Source organism: Suncus etruscus, chromosome 4 (genome assembly GCF_024139225.1).
Source record: "Suncus etruscus isolate mSunEtr1 chromosome 4, mSunEtr1.pri.cur, whole genome shotgun sequence".
NCBI classification, from domain to species: domain Eukaryota; kingdom Metazoa; phylum Chordata; class Mammalia; order Eulipotyphla; family Soricidae; genus Suncus; species Suncus etruscus.
In genome coordinates this window covers 32300815-32311931 of record NC_064851.1, presented here as the reverse complement: position 1 = coordinate 32311931, position 11117 = coordinate 32300815, and the positions used below count along the sequence as shown (strand labels likewise).

At 30.8% G+C, this 11117-nt stretch overlaps 1 non-coding gene across 1 annotated transcript; it reads right to left on the bottom strand.

The window, feature by feature from the left end:
• Window positions 1-1271: 1271 nt before the first annotated feature.
• Window positions 1272-1435, bottom strand: LOC126008470 (U1 spliceosomal RNA). Its single transcript, XR_007495799.1, has one exon. It is a non-coding gene; the product is annotated as a U1 spliceosomal RNA (small nuclear RNA).
• Between the last annotated feature and the right edge of the window lie 9682 nt (window positions 1436-11117).

The window sequence follows — 11117 nt, the reverse complement described above, 5'->3', positions numbered from 1 at the left end:
GAAAATGGAGAAAGGACATGCCTCAAAGTTTTCATAGTAAGGGAAATGTAGAGTCTACAGTTACAATTGTTTAGTATGACTCAAACCATTTATATATTTATTCAAATATATGATACTGATTATTTTCCAAACATTGAAAAATCATGTATGTTAGACATTATCAAGATAGTCATAATAAATTTGAAAGAAGGTGCCAAGTGTAGCCACTTAGAAAAACTACAATAAATCTAAATTATAGATCAAACATAAATGTGTTGTAAAAGAATTTATCAAATACTAAGAGACAAAGTTGCATCTTACATGAAAATATTGCAAAAGAAGATTTTAAAATAATTTTCTTAAATTCATTATATATACCTCTTAACTTTCAAATGCAAAAGTAAAGTTATAAAAATAATTCAAAAGAAGATTTTAAAATAATTTTAAGTTCATTATATATATCTCTCAACTTCCAATTGAAAATTATTTTAATTTGCAATAATAATAATTATTTTAATCTTTATATTTTTGTTTATCATTTTCATATATTTGTAAAGCAGAAGACGCTACCCCATTTTATTTTCTGAAGTAATAACAATATAAGTGAAAGAAGTCAAAATATATTTGAAATATCTGGAAACATAATAAAAATGTAAGTTAATGAGATAATAAAATAGTTAAATGCATTTACTAAATCAGTGTGACATTTCTAAATTTTAAATTCAACAAATTTAATTCTACATTTTATGAAATAAGTGGCATATAGTGTCAAAATTAATGTATCTCAGTAATATATTAGATCAAATGAAATTAATATCATCTACCATACTACATAAATTCTTAATTTTAAATAAAATATAATGATGTTAATCATTAGAAGAAAATTAAGTAAATTTTCAGCAAACTAAGAATGGAAATACAGTTTGTAATATATGCTCTGAAAAAGTGCTCAGGAGGCCAAGGGGCCACTACCAGTGACCTTACCAGTTAAGTTAATGGATCAGATGGTGGGATATTATTTGAAACCCAAAAGAAATGATACTCAGGGGCTTATTAGTCTGCATCTGGGATTCTTAGGGAAACATGTTGTGCTAGGGATAGCACTGAGGTCAGTTGCATTCAATGCAATGCATGTGCTTTAGTCCCTTATGCTATCTCTGATTAATATGGCCAAAACTAATTTTGATGGAGACAGCTAAAGAGATTAACAATATAGCCTGCTCATTTTCGATTTGTTTTACTTTCACTTTGACTAACAATGTATAGTAAACAGATGACATTTTTTTTTTCCTCAGGGGAGAGCGCGCACGCAGTCCCCCACTACCATAAATTACGCAGTCGAGTTTCCCACATTTGGGGAAATCGCAGGGGTCAGCATGCCCAGAGTGCAATGGGCGAGCCTCACCCTGGGAAATCCACCTTCCTGATGATGGAATCGCCCCTGCCAGGTAAGTATACTCATGACATTTAAGGTTCATACTTTAGGTGTATGAATCCCAAATACTTTTATCACTTTCATTGTCACAAAGGCACTCCGAATATTACATTTACTGAAGAAGTTAAAAAATAATGAAACTATTTTGGACTGCTTTTATCTATGGTTGAAAATCATCAGTTTTCTGCATGAGAGCTAATAAAGCTTGGGAAAAAACAGGCAGAGATACTCCATAATAATACAATAAACAAATATTGCAAGTTTTATTCAGAACTAGAGCTAAAATTAAGGAAATTTATTTTTTTATATAACAGAATCCAAGGACACTTGGTTTCATGAATAATATTTGACATTGTACTTGATTCTAAATCAAAGAATTAAAATTAAAAATACAAAGAGAGGAAAAGGAAAAATACTTATAATTACTGAAGAATATATATTCACTATTTTACACAGAAAATTCAAGAAAAGATACACTATTTGAAATAAAATAACAATTAGTATTACTGGGTTCAAGACTAACATGAACAAATTATAATTATTCTACATAAGCATCAAACATCAACGATGAGTCAATGGGTACAATAGCAACTAAATCTAAATCTCAGATGTAATCAAAGATGCAAAATATATTAAAGAGTTATTGCTTGGTAGTTTATAACCAAATAAAACATTCTATGGTAGTTTAAAATCGCAAAGTCTCATATTTTTAAAGAACTTGAAGGACTCCAATGCACTTACTATAGCAAAATAAGTATGTTAGAATCATAGTCAAGGTGCTCAAATAAGTATCAGTGAGTCAGACAAAGTAGTGCATTTTAATATTAAAAAATCCCAAATTACCCATTTAGAATGAAAAGCATAAATAAAATATGGAACATTCATAAGCTATACTCTCAGAGCTAATTAAATATTGACCTAGATTTATAGCTAAATATTCACATTGCAAAAAATTTAAAAAATAAAACAGCTGAAAATGATGCATTCTACCGTAACATCTGAGTAAAATGCTAAAAAGAAAAATCACTCATTATTACTAATAAAACATTGAGTAGGAAAACAAGAAATAGATTTGCCCAATTTTATTATTAACATTGTGTTTTCCTAGAATAAATCAGGAACAAAAATTCAGACTATTTTAATTTTGTTAAGTTCATATATAGAAAGTATCTGAAGAAATATTAAATTAGGAGCAGGAGCAATGGCACAAGCTGAAAGGCGTCTGCCTTGCCTGCGCTAGCCTAAGAGGAACTGTAGTTAGATCCCCCAGTGTTTCATATGGTCCCCCAAGCCAGGAGCTATTTCTGCGGGCATATCCAGGAGTAACCTCTGAGCATCGCCGGGTGTGGCCCAAAAAACAAAAAACAACAACAACAAAAAAATTAAATTAGCAGCATCTATTTTTGTGTATGTGTGTTCATATATGTATATGACCATGTACATGTGTGTGATATTTTTAGTAGTGAATTTTGTTGTTTTTGTTGTTAAAATGTAAAATTTTAGGGTTGGAGGGAGAACTCAGGGTTAGTTTCCATCGTCTTCAATGGAAACCGACTCCGATTTTATTCCTGGCACTGCATATATTTCCTTAGTATCATCAATGGCCATTCTTTTTTGTTTGTTTGCCTTTTCTTTTGAGACTACAACTAAAGATTCTCAGGAGTTACCCTTAGCTCTACAATTAGGAATTATTTATGGTGGTTCCTGGGGGAACTGCATGGGATGCTAGCCATTAAACCCAAGTTGGCTATTTGCAAGGAAAACACCTTACCTTCTCTACTATGGCTTTGGCCCCTACCAGGGGCAATTTTTGAGCACAGAGCCAGCAATAACTCCTGCAGTTTGCGAAGTCTGCCTCAACTTTCCACTTCTCCCACCCCATAAATAAATAATAAATAAATAAATAAATAAATAAATAAATAAATAAATAAATAAAATTGTAAGATCCTGTTAAAATTTCCCAACCTGAGACAGCCATTTGTAGGCTTAGGAGACTGATGATAAGTATGGATGATTATGTTAAATTAAATTCTCTGCATCACTTGGCAAGTAAGTGACTACCATCTCTAATGTCAGGATATATCTCAGCTATGCATTCAACTTATCCTACAATTCATCCATCTAAAACCCACAACATCATGATTATCTGCCTATGTCCTTGAGTTTGTGCATGCTCAAATGCAGACACACACACACACACACACACACACACACACCTTGGATTGTCTCAGGTTTGGGGATTAATTTAGTTCAACATATTTGCATAAAAGCTAAAGTTTATTTTATGATGCATCTTCTACCAACTCTAATTTCTAAAGTTTACCAATAAGTTGTCTGTTTAAATAAACTTTAAAAAAATTTTTTTCTATCTCTTGTCATTGAATATAAGTAACAAAAAGAAAGAAAATTCTTTATTTGCATAAAGACAAACTGCATGCTTCAGAGACTTTTTTTATAGTTTGATTTTATCAAGTAATAGCACATTATAAAGATATTCTTTTTAATACTAGTAGTAATATCTTAATCCTTTATATTCTCTTGACATATTCATTAGGACATTTGTAATTGGAGAGAAGACAGATGTGTCGTATCATATAAGCATATTTCTCATAGTGTTCTCAAATTGTTCTGAGACCATTCCAAAAAAAGTAAAATTCACCAACTCAAAACTACATAAATCAAGTTTACTTTTACCATGAAAAATTAGATTGAGATTCTTAGCCATTAATAAAATTTTAAGTGCTATAGTTTTGGACTATACACATACATTAATAATTTGCAAAAAGTGAATATTTGACCATAAAAGTATAGTCCATACTGTGAATTAATAACAGTTAATACAATTAAAATAACTAATAATAAATAGACCAAAAATAAAATTATAACAAAGTACTAAAAGATAGTGATGATAGAGAAGTGTCTCCAAATAGGCATATATAAAAAACATACTTGTCTAAAAATGGTAGAAACTCCAGCTCCAGACAAGACTGGAAGAAGACCTTAGAAACAGAGTGGTGAGTACCCCAAACCCCCCAAAACAAACAAATTGATAGGCAAAGCCTCTCTTACCTGAAGGAACACAGGCTTCTCCTTCCCAGAGTCACAAGAGGAAGGGTACAGACATGGAGCTTCACTCTGTTGCTGCACTTATCCACTAGTTAATGTATACCATCACAACACTAAGATAAAAACACACTGCAAAAGAACAATGGCAAAGCATCATAGAATACCACCATGTTTAAATAATAAAGATTATGGATCTGAAAACTCAATAAGTAGCAGCAACATACATAGCCTTTCTGAGAATGACTTCAAAGAACTCAAATAATCCATCGAGTAAACCAAAGAAACCACAAATAATAATCAAGAGGACATGAAAGTAGAAATAAGAAAAGTCCAAATCAAAATATGAGGGCTAAAAAACTTGGAAGCCAAAATTAAAACCTTACTGGAAAGCCTCACCAACAGAGTAACAGCTGCTAAAAACAAATTAGTAATCTGGAAGATAAAATAAATAACTTCATACAACAGAAGAGGCTAGAAAAGAGCCTTAAAACAAATGATTAAGCAATCCTCAAATGATCCTCAAATAAAAATATCCTCAAATAATTCGAACAAATGAAAATAGAAGTTTTTGATAAACTCATCTGAAACAACATAAAAATCATTAGAATCCCAGAGACCAAGGAAGAAAATACCCATGATGAATCAACAGTCAAGAACATCATTGCAGAGAAACTCCCAGAGCTAAAGAGTGCATGCAACCAAATCCTGCATGCCCAGAGTACAAGCTAAAAGAGATCTGAAGAAAAACATCAAAAACACATTCTAGGCACAATTATGAATCCTACATACAGGGATAGAACACTGAAAGCAGAAAAATCAGAAAGGGAAATTACATTCCAAAGAGCACCCTTAAGTATTATAGCAGAACTGTCACAAGAAATCCCCAAGGCCAAAAGGCATTGGTGGGATAGAGTGACAAACTCAACATAGCAAATGCTTCACCATGAATACTTCACCCAGCCAGACTCACATTCAGTTTTGAATAATAAAAAATCTTAAAAAGATGGGAATAAAAAATTTTTTCTCAATATAGTCAAGGCCATTTATCTCATGCAACAGTCCTACCAAAATATAGGAAGGTAAATGAATTGACACTTTCCTAAAATGGAGTGGAGTAGTCAGAAAAAAAAATGATCAGCATAACTTATCAGAAAAATGTTCATCAAAATGACAAATAGCTGTCACCTCATGCCACTGAGAATGGCATATATCAAATCATAGTAAAAAATAACAATAAAAAGAATTCAATGTTGGAACTCGTGGGGCCAGAATGATAGCACACCTGTTAGGGCATTTGCCTTGCATGCAGGCAACCTGGATCCCATGTGATCCCCTGATCCTGCTAGGAGTGATTTCTGAAGGCAGAACCAGGAGTAACCTCTTAGTGCCTCCAGGCATGGACCAAAAAACAGAAAAAAAAATCCTCTTTCACTGTTGATGGGGTGTAATCTGATTTAATCTTTATGGAAAGTAGTATAGAAATGCCTCCCAAAATTATAGAGATGATATAGGGATGAATCAAGAAACCACAGCATATGTACACACTAAACTTATATAGCTATAATAAAAGATAAAATTTTGCTGTTTGCTGCAACTTGTATGGAGCTAGATATGCCACATTAAGTAAAACAGTCAAAAGAAGACAAATGCAAAATCATTTCAGTTCTCTGTGATACCAGTAAACAGAAAAACATAAAACATAATATACATTGTCAAATGATAAAAAAAAACTCAATCACAAATTATAAAATTGATAATACAAGCAAAACAACAGGAGGAATGAAAAAATGAAAATAACAACTACAGAAATTTAAAAAATAATGGAAAAGACTAATGTAAAAATAATTTTATAACATTTTCTAGTTTTAGGGGCAAGAATGATAGTATAGGAATTAATGATCATATATTGTATATTATTCATATTTTAGTAATAACTCCATGAAAGCATATAGGATCCATAATATATATATGTGTGTGTGTGTATTCCTCTAACTCCAATAAATAAGTAACCAAATAAATAAATTCTTAAAAAGTTTTTTAATTTATACTACTATACTTTTTTAACTACAATTTAATTTCTGTGGGAGATGTAAAAGAAAATGCCAGTGTTTTTGTTATACATATGTATATCTAGTTTCCTCGTCACATTTTATTGAATAAACGTCCTTTCTTTCATTTTCTGTTTTCAATGTCCTTGTCAAATTTTAATTAGCCAGATATGCATGGTTTATTTTTTCTTGAGATCACTATTCTGTTCCATTGTTCTGTATGTCAATTTTTCTGCCAGTATAAATGTGAATTTTAAGATTGTTTTGTTCTATTTTAGAGGAAAATATACCACTGCATTTTGATAGAGATGTTATTGAATCTGTTCATCTCTTTAGATAATATAATATCTCTTTTTTTAGCGTTTTGTAGCAAATCTTTGCTTGGTTGCAGTGTGAGAAATGTGTTCTACAAATAGATCATACTCCTAGCATTCTATGAATAAGCTTAATGATATTAGTTCTTCAATATGACAGTGTAGGATATTTTTATTAATTTATGCATTCATTATTACTAAATTTTAAAGCCTTTCATAAGACAAATTTTGCATGATATCCTTAAAATTTCCCTTTCTGCTTTTCTAGTAAACAGAAGTCTGGCTCTCCTGATCAGTTTCCTTTCTCAACTTTATCAAAAATAAAATTATATCACTGCTCTATTTGTTTATTTTCTTTTCAAATATTAAAAATAGAAGAGGAAATTAGATAAGATAGAAAAGACATTCCTAATAGTGTAATGAATGAGCACTGACTAATTTTAACTCTCTTACCTGTCTACATAACATTTCATAGGAAATTGTGAGGTCAAAGTGTGGAAAAGGCAATAGAATAGTAATGAGAGTCATGTCCTTTCTCTATGGTCTGTCTCTCTACATCCATCCTGATGTTGGAACACAGATATATGAAAATGTTTCATATTTTTACTTGGCCTTTCATATTTAAAAGAGAGATCATGTTTTTGCCATGAGTTTTTCTTAACCTTACTTTTCAGCATTTTCTTTATTTCAGAAGAATTTTTTATATTATTGATTGTTGCTATTCTTGTATGCTCTTGTTTTACTATCCTCTTCAGATACAGAGTTGATCAGCATTTTGATCATACAATCACTGCTTTTCAATGTTGGCCTTCACAACCACCTTCAGTATATATTTTTCTTCTTTATAATGGTATTCTAAAATAAATTATAGGCTTTTCTATATAATTAGTTACCAAACACATTTCTGACAATATCAGTTGTGTTATTTCAAAAATCTAAAACCAATCAAATCTGTTATTAAATCTATTGAATTTTTAAGTTTTTACCTTTTTCCCTTCTTCTGTTCATTTCTTTTGAAATCACAAGACAGTATAGAGTACTACTCTTGGCTGTGTGCTACATAGAGTAACTTCTAGCAGTGCTAATGGGACCATGAAATACCATGAATTGAATCTAGGCCTCCTATATGACCTCAAAAGTCTTTCTGGTTCTGTATACTTTCCTCCCCTTTATGTATATTACTTTAATTACTATAATTATCAACTGTTTAACCAATGTAATATTTGAATTTTCTACTTATATTTTAATTTCTCCTTCTTATTAGGGACAGTGGGCATATTAAGTTTTATTTTAAGGGAGATAGGTATGCACATTAATTTTTTGTGATAACAGAAAATAGATTTTAGGTGTATTCAACATTGATTGTTGTGCTTTAACTGAAGGATATAGGAAATGGGATACTATACATAAAATGTTATGTTCATTATTTGTCTCCAGTACTGTGAATGCAAAATATATTTCTTTATTTCCATTCATAAATAAATGCTAGAACTTTTTTCTAGCAGCAGGGAATCTGAGTTATTTCATCTGTGTAATTTTCTTAATGTTTTAGTCTATAGGAAAAAAGACAGGGTCATGAGAGTTAGTATAGCAGGTAGGACACTTATCTTGCAATGTAGGCAGTCTTGGTATAATCCTAAAATCCTATCTGGTCCTGAACATTTCCAAGAGAGATCCCCAAGCATAATCCAAACAATGCAAAGAGAAATTCCTGAGTACAGAGTCAAAAGTAAGCACAGCTGAATGTGGTCCAAAAACAAAACAAAACATAAAGGCTATCAGAAGGAAAAACAAATAATTATATTTTTATTTAAAAATTTTTGGACACAAAATACATATAATTTTATCTTGTACACAGTATTACAATGTGTATTCCTTAGTTTCTACAGAAGTATACTATACCTGAAGATTATGAATGGGTATTATCAGACATCCTAAAATAAATACTACATTGTCAAGTATAATGAAATTTCACATATATAAATATACATTTGTGTATATTTGTACATATACACATATATAAATTTAATTTATTTATTTTCCAATAAATATATGTAGTGCATACATGTCAGTTTATATATGATAATTTTCTTTGAAGTGAAAAGAATTTTATTTGGAGGTACTGATGAAGGGGAGAGAGAGATAAGAATAAAAGATTGAGCATGGTCTTCTCCAAAGACAGAGAGAACCCAAATAATATAACCCATCATGAAAGTAGAAAAGTACAAATCTCAAGAGGAGAGATGAGGAAGACAGTTACCTAGAAAATGCACATGGCCATATATGATAGTTTTAAATAAAGGAAAATAATGTTTATAATTTTGTTTATTAGTTTTGGGGTCACACCCGGTGGCTCTAGGGGCTACTCCTGGATCTATGCTCAGAAATCACTGTTGGCAGGCTAGGGGAAATAGGGGATGCCAGGAATTGAACCTAGATTTGTCCTGGGTTGGTGAAGTGCAAGGCAAATGCCCTACCACTGTGCTATTTCTATGGCCCCTCTGGCCCTAACTTTTATAAAATTTTATTTAGTCATTGTCATATTAGTAAAAATTGCATAAGTAGTGTCTTAAAACTTATGCATTTAAACTCCAAGATGAATTTTTCTATGTAGTATACCATCTACTGTATTCTTAGTATATCTGTTCACTGTTCATAAAATGCAATTTAAATAGTTCTACCTCAGAAATTCCATGTAAAAGAATTCAGTTAATTCATTTAGAAAAGTTTCAGTGAGCCATGAAATTTCTATACTTTTAATAGGAAATTACTTATGGATCAATGCAATGCATTTTGCCAAAGAAACAGACTGAAATAGAATGGACCTATTTCTACTGGTATTTATTGGCCTATTTCTCCCAGATGACAATAAATAAATAGCATTCTTTCTCTTTAGTGTGTATGTTTGTATTTAATGCTAAATTCCTTCATAACATAAATACTTTGTTCATCATGCATGATGCAAAAGGTTAAGTAAATTTTAACATAAAATTTTATGTATTTTTTTAAGAATTTGAATCTGTGGTGCAGAATCAGCCATGGTTAATTGAAGAAATAAATATACTGTAAATACTTAACAACGATTACTCCTTTAACACTGAGAGATGATTCTAAGGTGATTAATTTGCCTTCATAGTCTAACTAAATTTATTAAACCAGAATAAAATAATATAATTTGGTATTATTTTCTAAAAAATCTGAAACAATATCTGAAAATTCAGAACTTATTTTTTAGTTCTGAACTATTGACTACCTCTAGATGTAGTTGGCTCAAGCATGATATAAAAGCCAGCAAGTTCATTGCTCCATAGATCAACTATTGCAATGCATTTTACATTTAAGGTACAAAATTATTTACAATTCTATAGTTCACATAGAGTTCTCACAATTTTCAGTGCTTATATATCTTTATTTATATACTTAATATTTGTCACTCAGATATCCAATACATCCAATTGTGTTAGAGTCAATATTTGGAGTTATTGTGATAGTTAATATATAAGTGTATGAGTTTTGAAAATTAAGCATTCTAGCAGAAATAAAATTTATTTAAACATAAAAGTACAAAGTTACACATATAGGACCAGAGATAGTAAGTGGAGTAGGGCATTTGCTTTGCAAGTGGCTGACCAGTGTTTGATCCTTAGTTCCCATTTGGCCCATCTGATCCAGTCAGGAGTAATTTTAAACACAGAGCCAAGAGTAATCTCTGAGCAACTCCCAAATTAAAAGTATGGTAAATGTATGTAATAATTCTAAGAAAGTTTCCTGGACATGTGAGAATAGATATAGAAAATCTAAGCTAACCTTTAAGACTCAAGAGGAAGAATGAAAAATATTACTTGATATAAAAATCAATAAGAATCATAAAGTAATGTTATAATTGTACTGGAAGATTATTCTAAGACAAGAGATCAATGTGTTTTTAGGAGCATCTACATAGTTGTTCAAGTTGATAATAAATAAAGAGAATTTAAACAATGACAATAATATAAGGATACTTCCCCCACACAACTATATTTATTGCTCCCTGCAACAAAAATTCTCTTTTCACCACCATATTATAGTCAAATATTTTCTCTTCATAGAAATATTCCCTGATTAGTGCTTATTAAAATTAAAATTCTTTAGAAATGGAGAAATAGTAAAGCAGGTAGGGAACTTATCTTGCCTGTAACTAAAACCTGGTTTGGCCCCTGGACCTCCATCAGGAGTGATTCCTAAGCACACAGCATTACCCCAAGAAATAATAATAATAATAATAATAATAATAAT